General features: G+C 35.2%; 1 protein-coding gene and 1 long non-coding RNA gene across 2 annotated transcripts in view; one reads left to right on the top strand and one right to left on the bottom strand.

Moving 5' to 3' along the window:
- Positions 1-25,920, bottom strand: part of LOC127874091 (uncharacterized) — a 331,818-nt gene that overhangs the window by 169,258 nt on the left and 136,640 nt on the right. The gene's annotated exons all lie outside the window — the stretch shown is intronic.
- The window catches only part of LOC127874167 (uncharacterized), a 30,548-nt gene continuing 8,061 nt past the window's right edge, over positions 3,434-25,920 (top strand). The window contains exon 1 of the long non-coding RNA XR_008046678.1: positions 3,434-3,524. This is a non-coding gene — a long non-coding RNA (uncharacterized LOC127874167). The remainder of the gene's footprint in view (positions 3,525-25,920) is intronic.

Genomic DNA, 25,920 nt, shown 5'->3' with positions numbered 1-25,920 from the left:
TTGTTTTAATAAATTGTCTTACAATTTTTAATAACCATTAATTTCTTTAATGTTATGGAAAAATATGTGAGTGTTCAAATGAAAATATGCTTTCGTCCCTGTACCAAACTGTAGCTGTGTACGCGGCCCGCTAGGCTCACTCGGTAACTCTACTTGTTTGTATAGGGAGAGATTTAGGGTACATTTTGCACATTCCGGTGACAATTACGATGTCTTAGCGGTTTTTATATACGGATTTTTGTTCATCACATACAAACGTTACAGGTTAGCGCTAACTTACATTTTATATGTGTGCTTTTGAATCTGATCCACGTTAAATTACATAAAGCAGGGGTGCATCATGCTGTTTTCATATGGCCCGGCATCTGATATTGTTTTATATACATGTATTTAAGAACATGTTCAAATATTCAGTGCAATTATTTGTCAAACCATATTTAAAAACAACTTGTAACATAAAAAAACAACAACAACATATAATTGCGCTTATTGAACGTTGGCATAAGCTATTTAAAATACCCGTTTACAGTATATTTTTAACGCCGCATATGCATATGCATAAAAAGGACGTCCAAACCAATGGGCTTTTATGAAAATTGATATGTTTTACTATTGTTGGGTCATAACCGAACGCATTGCCTTCTTGAAATGGATACAAACCTGACCGAAGCATAAAGCCTTACGAATAAACCCCTTGATTAATCTTGTATACAAAGAGTATACATATGTCAGTTGTTGTATTTGGTGAGAGTTATTATAATCTGCTTTTTCACACCGAGTACAATAATATACTTAAAAATAATTAAAAAATATATATATATATATATTTCACATCAATTTGGCGACTGAGAGAGCTTGTGCCGTTAACCACTGCGGCCTCAAAACAAATTGTTATTAATTGCTGAGCATATTACGCTACACAATTTTTAATGTCAATATAACACCATTGAAGCGTGTCCAGAAAGCATAAAGACGCTATGGGAACACCAAACGTGTATGCGCATATCGCAGCTTATGAGGTCCTTCGGCACCGGAGGCTGCATTATGTGTGTAGCCGGTGTATGTCCGAGCGCTAATAATTACGTGAGATGCTCGTGTACGTACCATGGCGTAAAACGGAAATATTTCTTGGTGGAGAACTAATAGCGCGCCATGTCGCGGGAAATATTTCTAAGTAAATCCCGAAGTTTATCTTATTGGTGGCGTCTTTGCAACAGCGACCAGGTAGAACGCAACGATACACAGATGAAACGCAGACGCTGTGTATCCGCGGAACGGCACAGAAATCAATCGTGGATCGCTTGAAACTCTACAACAATCTTACTGCATTCCGTCCACAGGGTCCAGTATTTAACTGTCGCGCCGATGGCGTGCGTATGCCTTATGGGCTGGACTCATTTTTTTTACTGAGGTCTAACGTTTAAAACACTAGAAGATACACCATTACTTCTATGCTAATATTAATTGTCAATTTTCACTTATATTTCCAATTTATAGTGTTGGTGGGTTGGCCAACCTGTTTTCGTTGGCAGTTTTTAATATGAATACAGAAATTTTAAATTTAGATAAAACAGGTAAATGTATAATTAATGTTAAGAAAGTTATGTGTCGAGTTGATGAAATTCTTTTTGAATTAACATTTTTATCGAAAACATATTCCAAGCTTGGTTTTCCATACAGATATTAAAGAATATTAAATTATGGTCCTGCCCGTAGTACTGTGGAGGTACATTGGTAACATTGCTGTTTTCTGGCTTTTCTGTATATAATTAATAACATGAATAACAGCTGAAAGTATTGAACGTATAAATAACTACGTCTACAAGCAATCTGCGGTGGTATATATTTCATATGTAATATATATAGCTATAATTATAGGTGTTAAACAAAGATCAGTGTAACAGATTTTGCGGCATGTATAACGGCTCTTAGGTCTAGTTGGACTCATGGTACACTTTATTTCAGTATTTAATATGCATTTAACTTATTTATTTTCAGTCGCTTACACATAATAGTAATTGATAAACGATTTGTGAACATGTTTTACGTTCTATCAATATGGTTCACGAGTGTACAGACTACCGACTTTCCGTTGTTGTTTGTGTATTCGTCTAGGCAGAGGAATATACACAAATTACTAAATCACTTGATTGCATATGATAGAAATGTAGGCTTTAATACACCTAGATCTATACGTACATGTAGGCTACACCTATACTCAATTATAAATGAAATATATATTTACACTGCTTATTGATTCTGGTTATTACGTTTTATAATGTGGCTCTTATTTTACTCAACAAAAAAATGGCATCATTCGTTCTTTTTACGAAACTTTTTGACCCTTTCAGTATCTATCTATTGTTGGACCTGAACATAATTTGTGAATATTTCATGACAATAAGGAAACATTTCAATGCAAACGTTTTAAAGGAGATATTTATTACAGTATTTTTTATACGATTGAAATGGTTTAGAATAAGGTACATATTGCTCTTTCCGTTCACTTAAAACCCTTTCCGTGGATATGGGCCCTCTGTGCTCCTTAGTCATATCAGTATCAGTGGCTTTATAACCAACAGAGTCCATAATACAAGCAGTGTTGATAGTATGCTGGAGGAGCTAAACCTAGAAACACTCGAATCACGCCGCACCAAACATCAACTGACAATGCTCCACCGCATAGTAAACAAGCTGGTTAACATTGATGCCAACAAATACCTGAAACCACAAAAAAGATGCCTAGACACCCGCACGGATCAGGCTTCTTGCTTGTCACTCCTACATCTGATACCCTCAAGTACAGCTTTTTCCCCACGCAGTACTAGTATACCACTTTGGAACAACCTACCAGCATCCGTTGCTGAGGCCCCCTCTCTGGCATCCTTCAAAAGTGGGCTATCCAGCCTAACCTTCTAAAGGGACACCCTCCCAGTTACGAACTAAGCATTTAGATGACGGACTTGAGCTTTGTTGGCGGGGCCTTGTGCCCTGGTATCGTCACGGAAGCTAAATTGGTCTTGACCTGATGGCTGTGAAAAGTAACTGGGGCCTCTACTACACTCTCTTACTTTACTTTTTTCTACCTTAACTATTTTAACTTTACTTTATACTTTTGTCTTGCGCACCGTCAAAGAAATGTCAAGCCATGACACTTTAATGAAACCATGTAGATGTCGATGTAGATGTAGATATCATACCCCTCGCGATATTCTGAAGGGAGCAACAGGGCATCTTGTTGAATTTATGTGATTATGAAGCAACTGATATTAGTTGGCATTTTTTTAAATGAAATTTTATACCTTTTCTGTATCATGATTAGGCATAGCAGCGACGCTATCACCGAGTTTGGATAAGGAATTTATTAACACTTTTGGTACGAAATTCGGAGGAACGAATTGATCTAAAAGAAGCGATTTTCACGACCATATAAAATATTGACACAGTAAACAACGCGGGAATAATTTGTGTATATCAAATAAACGACCAAAGCTCCATTCTGCAACACCAACGATGAAAGAGCGGTAGTTCCTTTTTATAATAAGTTCATAGTGTTTGTATACCATGTATTAAATCATAAAAAAGTACAATTAACCACATCACGATACTGATGATTCGCCCCACGACGGTTCGATCCAGTTTGCAGGTTAGTGTTATATGCAGACGCGCATAACAGTTTGAATTCAGAAAACAGATTTTTTGTGCAGATTGTGTATCACGTGATGAACAGTGGGAGGTGTATATTTTGCGGCACTATTAGAATTTGTAATGCAGATTTTTAGTGCAGATTATGATGAAACCCTTTTCGTCTGCGTCAATAATTTGTCGTAGAATTGTGGTTTATAATAGCGTTAGAAAAAAAAGATTGAGTTCTGAATACAGATTTATAGTGCAGATTGTGTAACTTCTATTTCGATGTAAGCGTTAGATGTAGACGTGCACAACAGATTGAGTTCTGAATACAGATTTATAGTGCATTTGTAACTTCTATTTACATGCTTCTATACGATTTTCGCAAGTTTTATACGCGTGGTATAGCGTTGGGGAACAAATGAGCACCTATAAATCTGTATCCAGATAACTTTCACATCGTGCTTATACGATTTAATTCTGGATTATACGAGATTGTTGCCTATTTATCTGTGTACATTGAAATGCGCGTATACGGTCTTAAAGCCCACTCTCAATATGATGCCGGTGGAGCCCCGGTGCGTGATCCGGGATCTACCGAGATGAACCGGGGCTCTACCTGGATGAACCGGGGACGACGGGGATGAACCGGGGACAACTGGGGCTCGACGCTCCACCAGGTAAGTATTAAAATGTTTATACCTGCGGGATGAACCGGTAGTTACCGTGAAGGACCGGCATCGAACGGCGCGGCACCGGAAACAACCGGGACGGCACCGGGAACAACCCGGACGGCACAGTTGCTCCACCGGGGCCCATACAAACCTCCGCAGAGCTACAGCAACGCCCCGGTTGTCGCAGGTGGTGCCCAGGTGGAGCCCTGGTGAATGCCAGCAGAGTCCCGCTATAGCCAGGTTCATTGGTAAACCGGCATTCGCCGGGGCTCCGTCTGGTCATTACCGGCGACGACCGCGATTAAATCGGGGCGTTGCCGTAGCTCTGTCGGGGTCTGTTGCCAGGATAGCCCCGGTGAGTCTCGGCGGAGTTACGGTAGACCGGTGCTTTGCCGGAACGCTGCCGGCTTTTACCGGGGCTCCACCTGGGCATTACCGGCGACAACCTGGGCTCTGCCGGGGCTTCACCGGGATAAACCGTAGCTTGTTCGGGTTTGACCGGGACTCTGCCACATTCATGTTTAATAATATTGAGTATCTGTTCATCTGCACCCAGTTAACATTCACATGCGCATATATACGGTCTTACTTGCATTACAGAGCTAACGGAACCCTATCAATGTGCATCAAGTCGATATATTAAGGTGGCTTATTCGCTAGTAATTGTATTAAATAACTAATGACATTATATTTTTCTGCGTCCATACAATTTTCGCATGGCTTGAGACGTATTAAAAAGTGTTGTGGAACTTATGAACGTCTATTAATCGGCGTATAGACAACGATTACATCGTGCGTATCCCATCAAACTTAGGTTGTTCACGGACCGTTTTACGTCACAACTGAATACATTTTACACTTACTCTTGCATGCTTAATTTCCATTACATGGATCGCGATTTTAACTAAAATAAAAATATTTTAGTCGCAATTAAAGCAGTATAAGAACGCACATGGATAAGGATTGCATTACTTATTTAATGCCATAAATTAAGATGTTCGTGTCGACTGAGCGCAAATGTATATGGAAAAATCCCATACAATCACCGATTGTAACCGTATACGCGCCCTGTGAGTGCTGTCGTAACGCATGCAGATTAATAGGACTTATTAGTTTGCCGTCGAATTTAAAATCCATATAAAAACCTGTGAAATACACTGTGAAGGTTGTTGGCATGAATAAGGATTAATATGGTATCACAAGTTCCCCGTTGAAATTAGATCCATATAAGAATCTGATAGGATGCGTTGAAACGCATGCAGATTTATAGGGTTTCATTGGTTGTCCGTCGCAGGTAAACTTTATAAGAATCTTAGAAATGCCATGTGAATGTTGTCAAAACGCCAGCAGATTTAAAGGGCTTTATTATTTTTCTTTCGCAAATTAATCACAATATAAAAACCTGAGATATGCCTTGTAAAGTTGTTCAGGACGCATGCAGATTGTTCGGGCTTCAGTAGTTATCCGTCGCATGAAACCAAAATCGGAACCTGCTCAGACTTTGGACCTGGACGCAGATGATTAGGGACTCACTACGTTTTAAATGCAATTAAGAGATTATAGCACACGGGATAAAACACTTATAAATCTTCAATACTGTCGGAACACATGCAGATTGATAGGGCTGCAATAGTTTTCCGTCGAAATCAACCACCTATAATTCAAAGAATCTTCTTAGATTGTTTAGACGTAAATAAGGTGTTCATATCGCATTTAATGGAATAAACCCCGTATAAGCATTAGTTTAATAATATCTTTTAATATAGCATAGAGACCGTATAAGAATACGGGAATGTCAACTGGATGCAGATTATAGGGCTTCATTTGTTATCAATTGCAATTTAAAAACATATTGAAACATCTGAAGATTGTACGGATGTATATAAATATAGTTTATTAAATAAACATCAAACCATAAGCAGACAAATAATGTTTATTAAATGTTAATTAAATAAAATTCATACAATTAACAGTTGTAGTCGGCATCTATATAGATCTGTTCCGGAGAATACACCTGCATACAAACTGAAAATACTCAATTTCTGATGACGCATACACACTGGGATATACACTCAATGACAGTCTGCTCTATACGATCTGTTATGCACGTCTGCACATAACATCAACCCAGTTTGCATGGCCGAGCCCGATGCTAATAAACTTCCGTTAACAGGTTTTTAAGTAAATTCATACCGTGCTCTTAATTGCTAAGACAACACGTGGTTTCTGTAATGCATGTTTAGTTTGATTAATCTATATAAAGCAGTGATTGTTTTGTTTAAATTTGCCGCCAAAATGCCATGCTTTTACAATAAGCTCAATAAGATGGTTATAGGCCAGTTCATTGTTATTGTTATGATTCCCGATTTTCATGCATGCGCAATGCACTGGTAGTCAAAAGCATTGCTTACAGCTAACGCAAAGCATATGGATAACGAGACTTGTTTAGTCAATAAATCGAAAAGAAACTAAAAAAACAACACCTAAATAAATTTTTTAAAAATATAATGTTTAGTGCCAAAAGAATGCATTAACACATTTATTTGCATTTTAAAAGAACGCGTCATTAGCATAAAAGTAATTAAGATTGTCTGAAGACTGAACGACAGACAATTCAAGGCAACAAAGAGCTCTATGCATTAGCCGTATAATAATTTTCAGAAAAGCTTCAATAAAATAATGATACAACTAATTATAAAATTATAATTATCAATTGCATGTGTAAACTAGAATAATAAAAAATTAGTGATAGCTAGAATGTGTCAGTGTTTCATTGAAAATAAACGTACTACAAAGCCCTATTAAAAGCGAAGTTCATGACGGTATTTACATGTTATTTTAATTTGGATGGGTGTTGTTCAGAGAATGACTTGAGGAATATTAACATTTAACTGAAAAACACAACCTCACATGATGCAAATTGAACTGTGTATTCATGTATATTGTAAACTCGTTACTAGTGATCGAGTATGAGTGACAACTATCTAACATTTAACACACACGCACAAACACACACACACAAAATAATATATATACATATATAATATAATATATACACATTGTTTCATTATTATTTACCCCCATTGATGTCAAACGTAATTTCTTGTTTTTATGATGTATTTCGTGCATTGCCGTAACATGGAATCTTCATACGGAATGACGTATTTATAATTAACCGATGCCCGCTAAATATGTTAAATATTTTTTTTTTACATTTTATAATTCATAAATACTTTTTTTTTTTATATAAATAAAACGGGTCTTTTTCTTTACTGTGTTCAATTTCTAATAATCTATAGACTTCAAATTTGTACAATAATTGTGTAACATATCTAATTTAAGCAACTGTTAAGTATGTCGGTGGTAAATTTATTCAACCAAATGCCTAGTTACTTAATACTACCAGAATGAAGACATGGGGGCATCATCAATTGCGTTTAATGACCAGACTGTCATCTGCCACCTAGTGTGATTTATGACACCATGTTGTTAGTTAGGCTCGATTGGTCACTGTCGGCTCGGGTACTACTAACATGTACCCCGGGTACTCTTAAGTATACTTACATGTACCCCGGGTACGGTAAATATACTTAATCGTACCCGGTCGATATTAGACTGTACCCGAGTTGTATTCCCGCCTAAAATCCGATGTCGTAAAACGCGCTACCGATTATCTTAAACAAACTTCTCTTTAAAAAAAAAACTGCGTCAACATGCTTTGTGAGTATGAGTTTCGATAATATAGAGGCCATTTTACAGAAAATTGACATACATGTGTATGTAATTAATTTTAAAAAAATAGTCGACAACGACCGATTTAGCGTTAAATTTCCCGGGTATGTTTTAGTATATTTATCGTACCCGGGGTACATGTAAGTATACTTAAGAGTACCCGGGGTACATGTAAGTAGTACCCGAGCCGACAATGACCAATCGAGCGTTAGTTAGGTCTGGACAATATCTGATAAAAACGAGATAATCGGATTAGGCAGAACAAAGGGGCAATTAAACACCGGTATACAAAGGCTTAAACGATTTTAAGATTGATGCAAACAATCAAATGAAAACTATTGCATTTAATTTAATTTAATGTTTATTTAATGTTTCAAAATGTTAGTTTTCCCGGACCAGGGTAAAGGTCCCTGCCCAGACATTATGGTTAATTTGTAAATGTTTTTAATTTGGTTTTGATCTATTTATTCATTGTGTTCAATCTTATTTGTTTCAGTAACGTAGAACAACTTGTTGGCATGTTGAAAAATAAAATCTAAATATAATCGTTTAAATTTAACTGATCACGCTCTATTTCTCCCAATTGATTGTATCTTTCTTTTGACTACCAATATAGCCCGGATGTAAACACGCAGGTGCGCGTGACGTCACGCGTGAACTGGTCTATACGGCAATAATTTCATAGTTAGTCAAACTGAACATGTCAAGTTGTCGCTGAAAAACAACAGACTAATTATTGTACGTTGGTTTGTTCTTCTGTCGCGTATATCATTATCATGAAAATGACAAAAACAATTAAATTTAATTATGGACATACACAATGTAATATAGTTATTCAGGATAAATGCAGGGCTCAACACTAACGGTGGTCCGTTGACCCGGGGTCAGTAAAAAATAGGGAGGACCAGTGAAGCTAGAAATTTAGTTGATCGGTCGGACCAGATAAACATCCTGGCCAGCTTATTGTGAAATACTGGTGGAAAACCGTTTCATCAATAAAACAATTTTATATGTTCATAATAAACCGATAATTTCATCATAATTTTATGTACCGACTCGAGACCGGGATAAAAATAGCAACATATTGGAAATTCTAATTTTTCTACATGTGTCACAGAGTTACAAATATTATTATATTATTATTTGATTTTTGATTAAGTACATTATAAATTCATACAATACAATAATTACAGTTTTAAAGATATTGAATTGATTTCTGTGAATATGTTTGAATATGATTTCTTTGTCTACTGAATTGCAGTAGAAGGTTACTTGGAACCACATGTTTAACTTGATATTGATTACATTGTGTTAGTTACAGTCTTGGAAGTCTTCTCATGTTAAATTCACACTCAATATGCAGACTGTATGCTGACTGTATGCTTATCAGCTCTAGCTATAAATAATGACTGTGACTAAAGATTCTTAGACTAGGTGCTAATTAATTACAGTCTTATAGAAGTAAGGAAGTAAGGTACTGTATGTTGGATGAGAGATAGATAGGATTGGTCAGTGAGATGTGTGGGTGTGACTTGGCATTAAGGATCTGTATGATCGATGGATGAATGAGAGATAGGATTGGTCAGTGAGATGTGTGGGTGTGACTTGGTTTTAGGAATGAAAGGGTTTTCAATAGAGTGACAAGTTAGTTTTAGGAAGGAAGGAAGGAGAGGTCAGTAAGAGAAAAGTTAGAAAGTCAGTTACAAGTTAGAGAGACAGTTGGAAATAGGAGGATGGAATTTGTTAAAGAAGATCTGATAAGAATTTAATATAGTTCAGAAGGAATGCTTAAGAATGTAATATATAAAGATGGAATTTGTTGAAAATGATGTGAACTATAAATGAATAAAAGAGTAAACGCAGAAAGCGAGTTGTGTTGTGCCATTAACAACAAGGGCATAGATTTCCCCCGGTCCGGTTACACATGCTCGAATTACAAAATCCTGTTGTCAGATCAAAAAATCTATTTGCGTTCCGCAAATGTCTCCGGACTTTGCCCTGATCGATACACAAATTAACATACAATTCGAAGCGTTCGGATCGAGAAATGAAAAAAATGGTATTTATTATTTTGAAAAAGCAGCAATAATCAGCATTTTATCGATCCTAGTACCATCAGAATATACTTTGTTTACCGTGCGAATTTACACTGGATGGCGCGGAATAATGTTTTAATATTGCCGGAGAGTAAACGTGCGTGCTTTCAAGATAAGAAGTTTTCGAGATGTAATAATACAGAGATTTGATTCTGTTGCAAACTGGACTTACTGGTAGTTGATTAAAGATTAAGGTACAAAAATTGTTTTCTGGTTGAATGAAATAGTGTTTAGCCTATGTGCTAGAGTTATGTTATTGTACCATGTGTACAATTAATATTGAATTAATACAGTATAGTTTTCTTTTTATAAATGCACAATATATTGTGTATAGTCCGTAAAGTAAGTTGAAATTAAGTTAAAATTACAGAAATTGTCGGACCACTTGAAAACTTGGCGGACCAGTAATTTCTGAAAGCTGGTGGTCCTTTGGGTCAGTAGGTAAAAAAAGTTAGTGTCAAGCCCTGTAAATGTCATGCATATTTCAATTAATAATGGTGAATACATTTTATTTACAAACATCACATATTTATTTGAAATTTACACATTGAATGTTACTTTTGTATGTCACGGAATTGAGTGTTAGTAAATTGGTGTTTAGTCTTGTATAAAGTAAAAATAGTTTTGACGATTATAATTTGAAATGACAGACATGAATTGATTTATATGTTAGCATATCTTTATATAATCAGATTTATAATATGCGTATTCTACTTTATTTTGCTTGTCACAATATGCAGTTAAGTAAAAAAACATGGGACTGGAATTTGATATTGCAATAGTTTTTTTTATCTGATTATGGGGGAAGGACCTGGCCTTTTTTGAGGAAAAATCAGGCGAAATGCCGCATTTTGGGGCAAAATACGGAAAGTTTTAATTTATCAATATAACATATTTTACTGTTTTTATAAGAATTAAATTCAAGGCGACTGATAATTTAATTATGCAATATTTTTCTTTTTTCTACACTGAATCAGGTAAACTTATATAGGGGAAAAATAGATCATGGAAAAAGGGTCGATATTCTGCGCGTCTCAAAGAAGGAAAAAAAAAGTGTTGCAAGATATTGAAAGGTACATATGAATATAAGGTAAATATAAATTAAACTCAGATTAATACATCAATAAAATAACAAGAACACTTAAATGTATATATTTACATTTGTTATTTATTTCACTGTAGTTTATTTAATAAAAGAAAAACATCATTTACAGTATTAAATTCATAACATTGAAAAAGTCTATGTTAAAACTGTGTACTTGTCATTATATAGATTATTGCAAGTATAACGGGGCCTCTTCACGTTTTGGTAAATTGACAAAATTAAAAAAGATTGTTTCAGATCATTCTCAAATTTTCGTTTTAGTTATAACATTTGTGAGGAAACAGCACTACTGAACATTTACCATGATCTAAAATATCCATTATATGCATCGTTTGACGATTAAAAAACCTGAAAATTATAAAGCGTTGCAATGCAAAACAATTGAATAATCTGTTGTTGTCGTTGTATTTTGTGATTCTACAAGGATTGATTATATAAAGTATAAAATACATCCCACATTGTATGAGCACAGATTGCCGAGTGGTCTAAAGTGGTAGACTTTTATTCCGGGACCCCAGGAGTCAGTGGTTCGAGCCAAGTTGTGTGTTACTTTTTTTTCTTTGTTTAATTGTATTCTTGTTTTTACTGGAGGTTTTTAGATTCAATGTTTACATTTATAAATATATAGCATTTAATTACAAACTTTGATACATGCCAAAATCTGTGGAAAGGCACCTTTAACATGCATATGAAAGGATATTAATCAAAGATTGTCACCATCTTGATTGTAAGAAAAAATTTAAGCTGAACTTTATTATATAAATTAAAACATGCACTTATAAACAATTGGCATAAAAACATGTTTACTGCTATTTATATACTTATAAATAATGTTTAAATTTTCCCAAACTCATGGTTTATCGTGTTATTTTTCCCAATCGAAAAGGCACAGGCTGTAAAATATAAAGCAAATCAAAATCACGCTAAAGAAACTATTGGTATTGTATTACTGACTAGACATGTTTGCGTAAAATACCTCTGGTATTGAAATCAGTGTTGTTTTTAACCTTTCGGAGAAAGGTTGAAAGTTCCAGCGGGCTTTTCTGATAATAAGGGAAAGGTAGCAAGTTATTCAAGCGGGCTTATATGATAATAAGGGAAAGGTAGCAAGTTATTCAAGCGCATATATGATAATAAGGGAAAGGTAGCAAGTTATTCAAGCGTGCTTATATGATAATAAGGGAAAGGTAGCAAGTTATTCAAGCGCGCTTATATGATAATAAGGGAAAGGTGGCGAGTTATTCAAGCGCGCTTATATGATAATAAGGGAATAAAAGGTGGCAAGTTCTTCAAGCAGGCTTTTCTGATAATAAGGGAAAAGTGGCAGTTCTTCCAGCAGGCTTTTATGATAATACATGTAAGGGAAAGGTGGCAAATTCTTTTAGCAAGCTTTTCTGATAATAATCTATTTAAAAAAAAAAAAAAGGGATATTGTCATCACCTTGGCGTCGCCATCGGCGTCTGGTTAAGTTTTGTGTTTAGGTCCACTTTTCTCATAAAGTATCAAAGCTATTGCATTCAAACTTTGTACACTTACTATGTATCATGAGGGGACAGGGCAGGCAAAGTAAGATAACTCTGGCTGGCATTTTGACAGAATTATGTGCCCTTTTTATACTTAGCAAATTGAAAATTTGGTTAAGTTTTGTGTTAGGTCAATTTTATTCCTAAAATATCAAAGCTATTGCTTTCATACTTGCAACACTTATTAACTATCATACGGAGACTGTGAAGGCAAAGTTATGTAACTCTGACTGGCCTTTTGACAGAATTATGGCCCCTTTATACTTAGACAATTTGAAAATTTCGTTACCTTGTGTGTTTTGGTCCACTTTATAGCTATCATAGCTATTGCTTAGAGACTTGTATACGCGCTAATATCATAAGGGGACTCTACAGGACAAGTTGCATAACTCTGATTTTCATTTTGGTGGAATTATGGCCCTTTTTTGACTTACTTTGAATACTTGGTTAAATTTTGTGTTTACATCCACTTTACTTCTAAAGTATCAATGCTATTGTTTTCAAACTTCAAATGCTTTCATGCTATCATGAGGTCACTGTACTTGGCAAGTTAAATTTGACCTTGTCCTTTGAATGACCTTGGCTCTCAAGGTCATATTATTAAATTTTGCTAAAATTGCCATTACTTCTTTATTTATGATCAGATTTGATTGATACTTTGACAAAACAACACTTACCTGACATACCACAATAGACTCCACCCAAACCATCCACCACGCCCCAACCCAGAATCCCCCCCGAAATAAAAAGTAATTTTTTTTTTCAATTTTATTTTTATTTTTGAAAGATCATCTAATAAATGACCACACTATACCCCTCTCTCACCACCCAAAAAATAAAAATATATTTTTAAACATGGTTAAAAAACACAACTATTTATTTTTGTTATTTTGTTTTTAAAAGACCGTCCAACCATCCCATCCTTGAATCCCCCCTAAAAAATAAATAAAAATAAAAGAAAAATAGATGAGCGATCTGCACCCGCTAGGCGGTGCCCTTGTTTTAAATTGGAATGGGTCCCCCTACTGGTACCAAATTTGAACGAAAGAAAAACCACTGGTTTGTGTTGATGAAATTCGTTAACACCTTTAGCGTCATTTATGGTCATAATAATTTATTTAGTTTGATGTTGATATAAAGGATGATTGGATATATCTTTACATGTATTAGAAGAGCAGTATGTATGCAGTCATCACTACAATAGGATTTATACGCATGTATTGGCCAATGACAACCCAACTTTGTTCCAATAATTCAACTCTCAGCTGTATTACCCAAAGGGTTGCTGAGCTGTCACAACACAAATTATCAAAGGCTCTGGGAGTCTGTTTATATGGACTGCACACATCCTTTACATAATTTATGCTCAGAACTTATAATGATAGTATGTTTATATCTCTGTCTTTGACTTGGACCCCGTCATCCGCGTTACATTGGAGTAACAGTGTTTATACATGTAGTCTGTAGACTATGACTAAAAAGAATAATATGGCCTGAATAATAACTTTATGAGTTAAAGTTCATGTTGGTTAATATCAAAATGTGAAGAATTGTGTGGAAATGTAATACAATTTCGCAAAGATACAATGGCTAATGAGTAGTGTGTGCTTTAAAACCTTATTCCTTCAGGGGAACACCCTGTACCTTTTGTATTCCAGATTTTGTCTTAGCTTTATAGGTTGAAATATGAATATTACCATTGCCCAATGTGCTCACAGCTCTACTACTCACGTATACATCTGCTGTGTAGTTTTATATAAAGTATGTGATACATGTCATTTCCAAACTAGCATCATAAAATGTTACTAGAGTTTTATGCAAACATGTTTGATCCTTTTCAATATTACCGTGTAATGTACTTTTTATGCCCCAGATCGAATGATTGGGGGTATATTGTTTTTGGCTGTCTGTATGTCTGTCTGTCCCAAAACGTTAACATTGGTAAAAGTTTTGCGATAACTTTTGCAATATTGAAGATAGCAACTTGATATTTGGCATGCATGTGTATCTTATGGAGCTGCACATTTTCAGTGGTCAGAGGACAAGGTCATCCTTCAAGGTCAAAGGTCAAATATATGGCTTCAAAGCGGCACAATAGGGGCCATTGTGTTTCTGACAACCACATCTCTTGTTTCTTTTTTGGGATCTATTGAAAATATAAATGTCCTTTTGCCAATCCGTGGAGCGGTGCATTTTTAAAGTAACATTACTATATGAAATGATTTAATTGAGGAGATTCTTAAAGCCTCAGTTCACCAAATATAATTAAATGTACATTAAAAGGCATCAGTTGTTATGCAAAACAATTATGTTTATTTCACTGAAAACTATTGCATTGTAATAGGTGCCTTTATTAATGTTGTTATTCCAAACATATTTGTGCAGTTAGAATATTTACTTTACACTAGGTTTAAATGTATTGTAACATGGTTTTGTGGCTGTCTATTATCAGGGGGTTTTTTTAGAAAAAGGGGAAGACGCTGGACGCTGGGTATAAGGGAAAATCGAGCGCGAAAGAGACATATTTGGGGAAAAAAATAAAAACTGTTCATTTCAATGTCTATAACTCACCTACAGACTTCAGGTGTTTTTTATAGAAAAAGAGGCATGTCTCTGACCTTTTTGTTCTTAAACACATGAACAAGTATGATATTAAAGTCAAAGTCCTAAATAAAGTTGCAGGTGTAGATCTAATAATGGGAAATGTTTTCAACTGGGGCCGGGGAAGATGTCAGTATTATGATTTCAATTTCATGATGAATGGGTTGACGATCTAGATCTACTACAGTATTAGAAGGGAAAGGTGCGGCAGCTGCCGATTGTCTACTTTCACTTTCACAATAATCCGACAGTATTAATCGATGTTGATTACATGTACCTCCGAATCCTGCTGGGTTTCAACGGTTTTTGATGATTCGTTCTTAAAAAATGCGTCAACGCAATTAATATTTTCCGAGTCCGAACTTTTATTTTGTTCGTGTATGAACGCCAATTGTGAGACTTTTTTTCTGTTTTAACGTTTATATCTTGGCTTTCACATAACCCGGATGAAAATTCGACTGGTTTCCGGTAATTAATTGACGAAACACCCTTCTCGTGCAAGACCGGGATCCAGTAAAATAGTCACATGATTAATACGATTAGTTGCCCGGTTTCCATGGCGTAATTTGAACTATATATAGAATCACTGGGATTCCCAACTTGAGTGTTCGTCGGGAGAGAGAGAGATGGCGAGATCGTTGTTCATGTTACAAATTGGATAAGTGTCGACTTCCCAAAAGAAAAAAACATTTCTTTGAGGGTAAAATATTATATTTTGGTGAAAAATTATGTTTATGGAGGGGATTGGTATTTTTAGGGGAAAAATTCTGGTAGGGGAAGATGCCGAATATCGGCGTCACTTTCTTAGTAAAAAACCCCCCTGATTATTTATCATTAAATCATGACCCTAAGGCTTATGTAACATGGTTAAGTGGGTGTCTACTATGTTTCAATTAATCATGACTCTGGCGCTTATGTAACATGGTTTATTGGCTGTCTACTATGTTTTATTTAATCATGACCCTAGATATTAAGTTACATCGTTTAGTGGCTGTCTAATATGTTTCAATAAATCATGACCCTGGGGCGTATGTATAATGATTGAGCGGCTGTCTTCCATGTTTCAATAAATCATGACCCTGGGGCTTACGTAAGGCCAAAAAAAAAAATAGTCTTGGTTCAGGGAACATGGCCAGAAAAATGTAGGAGGGTAGGTAGGTTTTTTCTTTTTTTTTTTTTTTTTTTTTTTTTTTACCAGTCGACTGATTTCAGGGTGAAAAAGGGTCAGTTAATGCACCCATGATTGTTTAAATACTGACCAAATGATTAATATTGCACATGTGGTATTTAGTCGTTGTATATTATTCAATATTCCTAGCTCTTTATGCACTTCTTCAGGGCTAGCGCTGGCCCAAAATTTCTTTTAGCCAACCATTTTTTCTTTGTCTGTCTGTGATAGTGTGACCTTCATATTCAAAAGTGAACAAGCCATCTTTATCAGTCTCTGGTGTTTGGGGTGTGACCTTCAGAATTTTTTTCATCATGAGACCTGACCTGGTCTCCGACAGGTGCTGAAGAGTCTGAATAGTGGCTGTCAAAAGGAGGGTAACCTCAGAATAGCACAAGTCTTTCTTCTGGTACATTTTTTGATAAAATGGCAATGGGTTTGAGCGCATCGCACAGGAAGTGAGCAGTGTACATAAATTTGAATGTTGCTATTGGTTTGTACAGGCTAAGGGCGTCACAGTACATTGATTTTGATTCATTATCAAAGCGAAGCCAATTGTTGTCAAGTTTCCATGACTCTTTGAATGTTCTAGTGTTTTGTGTTTTAATTATTTTTTTTTGTTATGACTCTTTTTTCGTCCAACAACGCTTTAAGGTTAAAGACGCCATGTTAGCGACTTTAGAGACAAAGTGGTTACTTCCATTTTTATAGTAGTGTAGATGAATGACTCTTCCTATGTGTTAAAAATTAGAAATGTTAATTAAAATTAAACCGCGCGTGTTTTTCACATTTTTATTTGATTAAAATACGCTGCTGTCAGTTAGCATAGTGTGCGATTAAAACAAACAAATTAATTAATTATCATCTTTTCATTTCGATCGGAAATTGGCAGAAAGTTGTAACATCATCAACATAGAACTAATTATTTAATTATCACTTTTAAATTCAGATCAATAGACAGCTTGGAAATAATTAAAATATTGTCACGCTTCTTTTCATTTTTAATCTTTAATAATACGACATTTGCGACCGGCCGCTTTTTTGTTTGCAGACGACAATATTAACTGTGTATTCAAAGTGCACAGTGTCTGCGCATGAATGACCGAATATTACTCCATAGCTCCACCCATTTTTACATTTCATTTAACAACGTCATTTCATGTGTAAGCGAGCTCAATGTTGATTGGCCAGCTAGCATGCGCACTTCAATAACAATAAAGTCAAGCGATGTCTCATATACACGTGCAGACCGGTTATTGTTCACTGTTCAAATTGCGAACACTTTCATTGAAACAAAGAGAAAAATATAGAAAACCAATCCAGGTTTAATTGGTGGCTGTTTTCAATGAAATTTTACGAGATTTTAGCATTTTCGCCATCAGATTTTTTTCCATGGACCAAAAAAATTGTTAGGGTCGGGGGCAAAAAATAGGGTCGGTCAGGTTCCCTGAACCAAGACTATTTTTTTTTTTGGCCTAACATGGTTTAGCGGCTGTCTACTATTTATCAACAAATTTACTTTACACAAGGTTTAAATGTATTGTAACATGGTTTTGTGGCTGTCTATTATTTATCATTAAATCATGACCCTAAGGCTTATGTAACATGGTTTATTGGCTGTCTACTATGTGTTATTTAATCATGAACCTAGAGATTATGTAGCATGGTTTAGTGGCTGTCTACTATGTTTCAATAAATCATGACCCTGGGGCGTAAGTATAATGATTTAGCGGCTGTCTTCCATGTTTCAATAAATCATGACCCTGGGGCTTATGTAACATGGTTTAGCGGCTGTCTAATTTTTATCAACAAATTTACTTTACACTCTAGGTTTAGATGTATTGTAACATGGTTTTGTGGCTGTATATTATTTATCATTAAATCATGACCCTAAGGCTTATGTAACATGGTTAAGTGGCTGTCTACTATGTTTCAATTAATCATGACTCTGGCGCTTATGTAACATGGTTTATTGGCTGTCTACTATGTTTCAATAAATCATGACCCTGGGGCGTATTTAACATGATTTAGTGGCTGTCTACAATGTTTTAATAAATCAAGACCATGGCGCGTATTTAACATGGTTTAGCGGCAGTCTACTAGATTTCAATAAATCATGACCCTGTGGCTTATGGAACATGGTTTTGCGGCTGTCAACTATGCTTCAATAAACCATTACCCCGGGGTGTATGTTGGATGGTTAAGTGATTTTTTATCGAAAATCAAAATCGATTTTGATTTGTGTCAAGTTATTTCTTTGTTTGAACATGACATATCTTTTTTTATTGCTTAGCTATAAAATAAAAAAAATGCTTCAAATTAGGGATAAAAGTGTTTTCAGTATTATTTTACTAAGGTACTAATGACTTATATGGCTGGATGGGAGATGAACAAGATGTTGAAATAAAAAAAAATGTTTTTTCGAAACCTTCATAAGGGAATTTTTAGCTCCCCGTTTTTGGAAAAATGTATGCTTTGTATTACCCGGATCAAATGATTGGGGGTATATTGTTTTTGGCCTGTCTGTCTGTCTGTCATTGTCTGTCCCAAAACTTTAAGGTTGTTCATAACTTTTGCAATATTGAAGATAGCAACTTGATATTTGGCATGCATGTGTATCTCATGGAGCTTGACATTTTGAGTTGTGAAAGGTCAAAGTCATCTTTCGAGGTCAAAGGTCTTTTTTTCTTAAATAGCTGCCTTGCGGCTTCAAAGCGCAGTAGGGGGCATTGTGTTTCACAAACACAGGTTTTGTTCCATTCAGAATGGGGCCAAATACCGGACTGGATTCTTAACGGAAAAGACACTGCTTAAGTATTGGACAAATGTTTTAAAAAGTATGTCCTCCTTCTAGCCCTAAAAATTTATAAAGAATATCTCAAAATCTTAATATTTAAAAAATGCTAATGTTTAACTGTAAAAAATTCCCCTTGAGCAGTGATATTTTTTGCAAAATAATAACAAGTTGACCTCTAACATGATTGCTGTAATTTGGGCTTTGAGATCCTTCAGTTACAAAGCAATGGAACATAATTATCATACTAGTCTTTGATTTATCTTTAGCGTCTTTGACCCTGTCTGTTAAAAACAATTTAAGCAGTGACAAATACAGTACAGCCAAAGCGGCACAAACATAATCCCATGGCCAGATTATTAGTCCGCGGCGGCCGAATTGTGTGTTCACGCGACGTATCGCCGTGGCACTCGGCATCGATCCGCGCAACGACGCCGAGTCTGTATTTACCTTGCGTACTTTCGCGGAGTAAATCGGCCGCATACGTACGCGGCGGATCGAGTGAAAAGATATCCACCTTCATGTACATACATGTGTGTGTAGCGTAGAATTAATTACGCGCAACTGTTTATGTTTCGTTCGATTATCATTATTAAATTTGTAATCCGAAACACACTTCCGAATTTTAATGCTAACGCGTCCTTTGGTGAATTCTAGCATCAAATAAACAGTGCTAAAATATCCTTTGTTTCATAAAAAGCGCGCGAAAATTATGCAGACATGTAGAACGCCGTTTGGAAAAATTGGGTGTATTTTGTGTTGTATAAATACATGAACATCACGTCAGACGTAAATCACGTGTTCAGTGGGAAAAAACGCCTCGATTAGACGTTATTTTATCATCTCTATAAATAGTAACAAATGCCAAAATGTATTTGATACTTAAGGAAATATCGAGAATGTTTGTGCATCATAAATATTTACCAGCATTTGCTTTAAAACTGGAATAAACGGGATTATCGGGTAATTAGTAGCGATATTAACTGTATAATATGAACAAAGTTGATTAATTGAGTGAATGATCATATCAGAAATTCCAAAATGTTTAAAGGGGCAAATTATATATAGTAGTTCCCCATGACAATGCATTTTCTTTGTTTTCAAAAAGGTATTTATCTAAAGATGTTTTATTTTTTGTTTTACATACATGCCTTTAGTGGGTTTAAAACTTATGCCTACACAAAACCTACTTTCATGAAATGTTGACTTCATGTTTAAGTCCTCTTATTAATAGTGTGCATGTGCATAGCATGTGTATAGTGGAAGGTATTGTACATTTCATGATAATTTATTACTAGTGCTGCAACAATATACCTGTATATCGGTATTTATCACAATCAGCATATTGTATTGCGATACGATTTTCATCATACCAGTACAATATTCTACAAAAATTCATTCACATTTTGTCTAGAAAAGCCATGCGAAATAATGATATCAAGGTTACAAAAACAAAACAAATCGGTGTTTAGTAAAAAAAAATTGTAACGTAAAAATAGCATTGTAAAAAGTTTACTATACGGAGTAGTGTTGATACATGGGAGTCCGCAAGATCTGCTTTTGCATGTCATACTGTTAGATTTAAGATGAACCTTGTGGAAATACGGAAAAAAAAACATAATACATTGTAAAACTTTAAATTGATGTATTATAAACAGAAGTAATAATGATCAAAAACATTGTTATGTAACAGCATTCTGATAAGTCACAGGACTGGCTTTTAAACATCCACAATTCTCTTTCAAGTTATTATTCTTAATGTTTAATGGGAATATCCAATGGACAAAATGACAATACTAATCTTTCATAACAAAATGCTTTGTAAAGCCAAAAAAAGAGTTAATTGTGTTTATAAAGCATTTTGTAAAAAAGGCTAGAATTTCCAATGGGATATAACTTGAACCTAAACAAACAATACAAAGGTTATATTCATGTAATACAGTTGGTTTTGGTGATTAGCTGGTAAGTTATAATTCTGGCACAAGTTAGCAATATATTACAATATATTTCCATACGGGTTTTTGAACTGACACTTATTGCAAAACATTTTTTGGCGTATTGTTGCAGCTCTAATTATTACTACTTCCAATTGCCCAATGCATACTAAAATTCCTATGGCAATAATTTTGAGCTCGACTATTATACCGGTATATGAAATATATATAGTGGAGCTATCCTAACCCCTGGGTCAGCATTAGCGTGAGCGTTAGCGTTGGATTGTTAAATAGCATGAGCGTTAGCGTTGGATTGATAAAGTATGCGTACCACCTCAAATATTTTGTATGTCCCTTGACATATATTTGCTCTCATATTTTGCATACTTCGTTACCAACATGACCCCAATCTTTAAACAAGAGCAGACAACTGTATCAAGCATTTTGTAAGAATTATGGCCCTTTTTCTACTTAGAATATGTATGTTATTGATAAATCTATGTTAAAGTTTGTGTACCACCTCAACTATTTACTATGTCCATTGACACATGGCTTTCTTATTTTGCATACTTCTTGACCAACATGACCCCAATATATAAGCAAGAGCAGACAACTGTATCAAGCATTATGTAAGAATTATGGCCTTTTTTTCACTTAAAATATGCATATTATTGATCAATCTATGTTAAAGTTAATAATAATGCGTACCACCTCAAATATTTTCTATGCCCATTGACATATTGCGTTCATATTTTGCATACTTCTTTACCAACATGACCCGAAACTATGATTTAAACAAGAGCAGACAACTGTACCAAGCATTTTGTAAGAATTAAAGCCCTTTTTCCACTTAGAATATACATATTATTGATAAATCTATGTTTAAGTTTGCATACCACCTCAAATATTTTCTCTCTTCATGGACATATTGCTTTCATATTTGCATACTTATTTACCAATATGACCCTAATCTATAAACAAGAGCAGACAACTGTATCAAGCATTTTGTAAGAATTATGACCCTTTTAATGCCCCCTGATTTAATGATTGGGGGAATAATGTTTTTGGCCTGTCTGTCTGTCTGTCTTTTTGTCATTATGTGGAAAACTTTAACCTTGGTTAAAGTTTTGCAATATTGGATGACATTTGCAATAGTGAAGATAGCAACTTGATATTTTGCATGCATGTCTGACTAATGGGGTTATTTACCCTCGGGACTTCGGTTAAAAACCATTGCCCGAGCACACTGCTTAACATATAACTCTGCTTAAAAAGGTCGAAAACGGCCATAAAATGGACAGCCCGATTTTACTGGGCTGTACCATTGATATAAATATAAAACTTTGCATTGTTGGTGCGGTGCCTTAATAAAAATCTATTGGTTTAAAAATATATAACCTTTATATGAATTACTTTACAGTGGATATGCCTATCGCTGTTAAAAAGCGGCGTTTTAATTGGTTGATGCGCTTATAGAACGATGGCGCTGATTGGCCGAAATTTCTTATTACGGATTGCCAGTAGGTCAATCCGTTTTATAAATAGATTTTCCCACGGCTGAATTTGTACTTTAAGAAAAAGTAAACAATAATAGTCTATATGCAAAAAATATAAATGAAAGAAAAAGATGATAAATCCAAAAGAACTTGGACTTATTTTATAGCTATAAATTATTATGTTTATGTTATGTTACTGAGCTTATTATTAATTATTATAATTAATATGATGTTGTTATTGTATGTTATTGTTTGTTTTGTTTTTTAAGGAGAGAGAGAAAGAATAGCCCAATTTTTATAAGTAAAGATGGTGAAAACACACATACTGTTGTATGTGGCATCATCATTACCAGACCCATTGTTCAGTATATACTGCAATGGGTTTTGTTGGAGTCTTTAGACTTTGTGATCTGTGTTTTAAATGTTAGAGTCCAAATAGGACTATTTGAATATAAGTCTTATAGAAAAAGGGATACACATATGTGTATATGTTTGAATGATACAATAGTAATACTTGAGGGTTTTCCAGATCACAAAGTGGTTGAACATTGCCACAATATGTTTACATACACAGTCAAGTACCATTTTTATGAGTATATTTAAGGTTTAAACTAAATGCCACACAACAAGATCTAATCATTGGTGAGATATGTTTATATATATGAACTTTAATTAATAGGGATGCCAGAGCCTGATTTAACAGCTCTCAAACAGTCTTCACGCTAAATATTTTAGCCAAATAGCCCTTCGGGCTAATACGATGGAATTTTGAATAGCCCGAAGACATGTTCAATAGCCCGAGGAGGTCAATTTAAATCTTATGACTTTTTTGGCCAGGAACACCAAAATAGTTATTAACAATCAGAAAATCTACTTCCATTAGTAAAAACAGATGCATGTGATTACAGTAATAAAGGGTATAATGTTTCCTTTTGAAATGCATTTTATACAAAATGCACCAGATAATTATGCTGTTTATTGTAACTTTATTATTACACATGTTCTCATTCAATGATTCCATTAATCAGTTTGACCGGTGTTTTGTTTTATTTTAAAGCGAATTATTATCATGTTTAAAAAATATCCGAAAAACTTCAAAAATACATCAGCCTATTAAAATAACAGATTATTATCGTATTATTACTAGGACAATCGCCGGTGAATTTCTGAATTGTCGGCATGTGACTTCAGAACAAAAGGCCACTGGGTGTGTTAATTGCCCAATCTACAAGTGACAATGTCTGCTTCTTTAATTTACTCCCGATGTTTTGATAAGCATGTGTCAACCGTGAAAAGTATTGTATATTTGTAAACAGATTATAAGTAGCAAAATAGGTCACGTAGCAGAACGAGATTACAGAATAAACGAAAGTACTACAATTATTAATAATACATTAAAAAAACTTATTCTAATGCGCAAAAATAATTGATTAAAACACATGGAAACCTACCTGTAATAAGTATCAATTTGTTTTAACCCAATGCGTACAATATCCCTTACAGACTCTTTAATTTTTATTGAAAAAATTACTTGTCCATTTTTCATGAATTATAAATACATTTTCGGAAAACGCTTCTCAAATTAAATACGCTTCTAGATTGGTCATTATTTTAAAACATTACGAAGTGCCCGATGCGCGAACATCCCGGAACGTGATCTACACATGTTCAGTTTGAATAACCTCATCTTGGTTGGGCGTCAATTGCATCATTACTTTAAATAGCAACATACCCGGATGCTTACACGACAGTTTAGAAAAATGGCGGCCGCATGCTTTAAAACGTCATTTTAGGCATTTAAATAGCAAATTTAAACGTGCTTCTTAAAAACGCGTATAAATCAGGTTATTGATATGACGCTCAAATATTTAATCGACCGATCGGGCTATTTTATTAGCATTTAGGATCGACCGACCGGCCCAAGAATCGACTCGGGCTTCGGGCTTATAGGCTAATTCGAAGACTGCTCTCAAATGTAAAGTGAAGTTGCATGTGTACATGTAATTATATGAAAAGGAAAGGAAAAAAAGACAATATATGATAACACATAGGGAGTGTAACTCTTAATTATATATTACTGTTGCAGTTGAGTATTGAGTTGTTAAAAAGTAATGAGTACAAGTTTATGTATGTGGCTCAATGTTGAACACTTGCAGACAGGGAATATAGCCGTAACGCTCCAACGTAAGACCCTGTCTGTATGGAACTTAAGGAAGATTGGGCTATGGCGAAGAGAGGTCCCCCCAGAGTGGCGTTAAAACAATATTTAAAAGTGGGTTTAGTAAAAAACCCTTATATGTTAAGGGCAATAACTTACGTGTCTCCAAACGGTCACCTTCATAGGGCCACATAAAAATTAAGGGTAAGACAATGTGCTTTATAGTTAAAAATGAGACAAAAACAGCTAAATTTGTACAAGAAGGTACATTATTTACAATATGTACAGAACTATATGCATTTATATATTTAAAATACATGTTGCCACCCTGGAGGGATGAAAGAAGGAGAGATTTTTGGAAGTGTAGGCCGATGTGGGTGGAAGAAGAGGGGGTATATTGCTTTGCTCATGTCGGTCGGTCGGTCCGTCCGTCCACCTGGTGGTTTCCGGATGATAACTCAAGAACGCTTGGGGCTAGGATCATGAAACTTCATAGGTACATTGATCATGATTCGCAGATGACCCCTATTGATTTTGAGGTCACTATGTCAAAGGTCACAGGTGAAAGTCACAGTTACTGGAAATAGGCATTTTAAGGATTTAGCATGGTTCAAACAAAGGAAACAACTACCGTTAATGCATGTCCTTTTTATTACAGCATTTGCCTCCCTTTAATTCATTTAAAATCTCATTTTAAAGCAGAGATTCCAAATCTGACCTGTAAATGAGCCCCATATTTACTGCCAGTGCTAGGTTACCTTTTCCCATTTGATCATTCTTAAGTATTGGTATTGTAATGCTGCTGCTACTGCTACTGCTAATGCTACTACTACTACTACTACTACTACTACTGCTACTACTACTACTACTACTACTAATACTACTACTACTACTACTACTACTACTACTACTCCTCCTCCCCCTCCTCCTCCTCCTCCTCCTCCTCCTCCTCCTCCTCCTCCTCCTCCTCCTCCACCACCACCACCCCCCCCCCACCCACCCACCCCC

The sequence above is a fragment of the Dreissena polymorpha genome, chromosome 1 (assembly GCF_020536995.1).
Source record: "Dreissena polymorpha isolate Duluth1 chromosome 1, UMN_Dpol_1.0, whole genome shotgun sequence".
NCBI lineage: Eukaryota > Metazoa > Mollusca > Bivalvia > Myida > Dreissenidae > Dreissena > Dreissena polymorpha.
This window is presented reverse-complemented; position numbering and strand designations above follow the sequence as displayed.